Source organism: Phoenix dactylifera, chromosome 6 (assembly GCF_051530095.1).
Source record: "Phoenix dactylifera cultivar Ajwa chromosome 6, Ajwa_hap1_PhDact_Kaust_v1.1, whole genome shotgun sequence".
Lineage (NCBI taxonomy): Eukaryota > Viridiplantae > Streptophyta > Magnoliopsida > Arecales > Arecaceae > Phoenix > Phoenix dactylifera.
The window spans coordinates 7,947,693-7,951,518 of NC_143195.1; positions in this window are offsets into that span (position 1 = coordinate 7,947,693).

Here is a 3,826-nt window from a genome sequence, read left to right on the forward strand (position 1 = left end):
TATTGAGGTGTGGGCTCGTACCCATTGTGCTTGATTTGGTCATCAGTAGAGATAAGGATCCCTGTACATGATCACCTATATATATATATATATATATATATATATATATATATATATATATATATATATATATATATATATATATATGTATATGTATATGTATCGTATATGATGATTTCTAGTTTTGCATCGGATGATATTAATATAAATATATTTCTTTACTGTTTACATGTATCGAATATTGATGATTTTGGTTGCTTCAAATATGATACTTATTGTCTTGGAGTTGGCGAGAAATATAGTATAAAATTTATTTTATTTGGCAAGAAGAAAATCGAATAATTAGATGGTTGTGTCAAAAGATTTGGATTAGCCATATTTTGAATTACTAGTCATGGGTTGGATCATGACACTTTGGTTTGCTGCCGTGGGCTGAAGCATTGGTATTATGGATAGCCAGTCATAGGCAGAATTGAGACATTATGGTTTGCTTCCATGAGTCATAGTGTATGTTTATGGTTCGCAACCATGGGCCAAATGTGGGATTATGGTTTGCCAGTCACGAGCTGAAGCGTGACCATAGATAGTTCAAACTGAAAAGATAATTTCTAATAAAAAAATAGGATAATAATGGAAGACAGGATATATGAAACCACTACTGGACAAAAATTTTTAAATTGATGATATATGTAATATAGTTTCTTTGAATGAGACGAGATATTTGATGATTTACATTTATGTGTATATATATGGATTTATTCGAGTTTTGGCAGGCTGAAATTTTATGATTTTTACCTATATTTCAATATAGTTTATTGCAAACTTTATTTTAAATTTACTATATCTATATTAGTATGAGTGTGGAGATTCTTACTCGGTTATAAAGCTTGCACCACATCTTCACTTTTCTTACAAAATTGTAGGATGCTTAATTTTGGATGGATTGGATATGAAGTTTAAGCAACAAAATCATTAGTTAGCTACTTTATTTTCTGATACCAAATAAATAATTTTAAAAATTTTGTAATTGAATAAGTTTTACTATTTTACTATGATGGAGTTATTTAGCTGAATTTATTGTGGCAATTATGTGTAAATTTAAATTTTGGGTGTTATTAAATTTTGTTCATGTTATAGGCTTTACATCATCTCCAGGGATCGCTCTAAGCTTCGCTCAGGTGAGGGTTTGGTGTGTGACACAAACACCTCTATGTCACATATTATTGTGTTTATTCTTTGAACTATTGGTTCCAGGAAGGGATGTGTTTATATGTACGATGTTGTTGGATCTTATGCGAGGGCAGGGTGCAGTACCCCAGGTACAGAGACGGTACTCATCATGCTTGTTCTGGGCAACCAATTGAAATCTCCTAGCCAATTGTTATTACCGGCTAAGGTAATACTTTTGGCTCAACTCAGTTAAGGTTGCGTCATGAGAATCCTACTCTTCATTAAAAATTCTGCAGTTCTCTAAACTATACTTCCAACTCTTGCAAACTTGAGCAGGATGGACGTTGTGACACCACTATCAGAATTAGAAGCAACTGATTTGATGAAGAATGTTTTTGCACCGAGAATGACATACACCGTATGTTTCCTAGATACTGCATAATAATTTACTACCTCTCTTGTTGTAAGTGCTCAAAAGATACGGTTTGTTAGATGCAACAAACTTTTTTTTTTTTGGTACAACGATTGTTCACTCTACTCCAGTATAGATGCAGCCAACAGAATCAAAAGTGAGAAAATATAATAGCGGTGGAGGAGAAAATCCCTGATGTGCCTAGAAGACCTCTTTGGAGTGCTGGGCGACATAGGTGGCAACCTAGCTTGAAGCCCTATTCGTCTTCCGGTACATATGCACAGCCTGGAAGGCACTGCACTGCTCTGCCATCCGATGGATGTCGCAGAGTAAAGGGGTCTCATCCCCTCCACCCCTCCCCTCGTATCCAGCCGATCACCATGGCAGCATCCTTCTCAAGAAGGATCCGCTTTGCTCTCAGCACCCATCTCGCATAAGTGATGCCTTCTCATGCTGTCCTGAGCTCCGCCCTTATAGCTGTCAATCTAGCAGTGTTTCGGCTTCATGCAGCAATCAGCCATGAGTCATGACTCCTGGTCACGAAACCCACACCTGCTCTATCTCCATTGCCTGAGATGCTACAAATGAAGTTCACCTTAAAATCGTCAGAAGGTGGGGGCACCCAAGAGACAAGGACAATCCTGGGCACTATAACAGCAGAAAGGGGGTCTTAGATGTCCTTACGCATCCTAGATGAGGTCATCATGGTAGCCTTGGTGACCTCAGCAGCCTGAAGAAGAGCTCTCCCTACCACACTTCTCAAAGGCACCCGTCTGTCTTCAAAGATCCGTGTGTTCCTATCCAACCATATATGATACTCCAGGTAAGCACATGTGACTCTCCACCCCATCGTTTGCAGGCTCTACAAGGCAACTCTCATCTGGTGTAGTAAATTGTTAGCAGATTGAATGGCCTGAGGCAAGGGGAATGCAACCCACTTCCAAATGTATGCTGCCTGTGGGCACTCAAGAAGAACATGACTGATGGTCTCCTCCATATGACGACATCTACCATAGCTCGGGTGATACTGACTCCCCTCCTTGCCAATATGCTCCTGGTCAGTAAACAACCCCATGCCTCTTTCCATAGGAACAAGGCTACACGGGGGTGAACACGCGTACTCCAGATCCATCTACCATCCATTTGCTTGACAGCATCCCCTCCCATCACCTCCTGTAAATTCGTGGCCTGCACCTTAGACCTACCTGTGGCTGCCTAAACCAAAAATTTTGTTGTCTTCTCCATAGAAAATGGGATGGCCAAAATGTTCTCGGCCAACTGCCCCCCAAAGACCTCCCTAATAAGTGTCTCATCCATCTGCTCCCCCCCGGGGCGATCAACTCGCTAACTTTGCAACCCTCTAACCTCGCTGAATCAACTAGGGTCGGCACTCGACAGAGCGGCTGCTCGAGTATCTAGCTATCCTCCAATACACTAGTGGACTGACCATCGCCAACTGCTCACCTGACTGCAGCAAGCACCATTGCTGCATACAAACAAATCTCCCTCCAAATGAAGGAGCACCGACGCCCAGCCTGAAAATCCGCAACCTCCATGTGAGGTTCGTACTTGGCTCTCAATAGGGCACTCCATAGGCTGTCGAGTTCCAGGATGTACCTGGCCATATGTCTCGCCGCCAAAACCTCCTGCCTTGCTATCAAGACTGGACCCCCAAGACACCCTGTTTGACCGACTGGCAGATGACCTCTTATGCCACCAGTGGATGCCCCTTCTGGTCTCCTGTCTGCCCCAAATAAAGTTTCTAAACAGCTGCTTCAGAGACCTCAAAAGCGACACCGACACAATAGTATTTGATAACAGGTAGACTGGAATCGAATTGAGAACCGACTGCATTAAAGTCACTCTGCCCATCATAGAAAGTGCGCCCATCTGCCATCCCTCGAGGTTGTATTAGCACAGTCATCATGTCTGAGACGATGCCCCATGATGGGGACTCCCAAGTACCTCATAGTGTCCTTTTGCTCTCCGTCTCCCAGTATCTTTTTCATAAATGCCTTCGCTTGTGGCTTGGTCTTCGGGCTGAAGCTGATCGCCAACTTGGCTAGATTAACCCACTACCTGGAAGCTGCACGGTAATCCCCAAGAATACTCCGGATGGTCCTTGCTATCTGCCTTGTAGTCCACACCAGAAGCGACTGTCAACAAATAGGAGGTGCGATATCTGAATAGGCACCATCCCAGGTCTGTATGCCTCCAAAACTTGGGTCTCCACAACACGCCGAA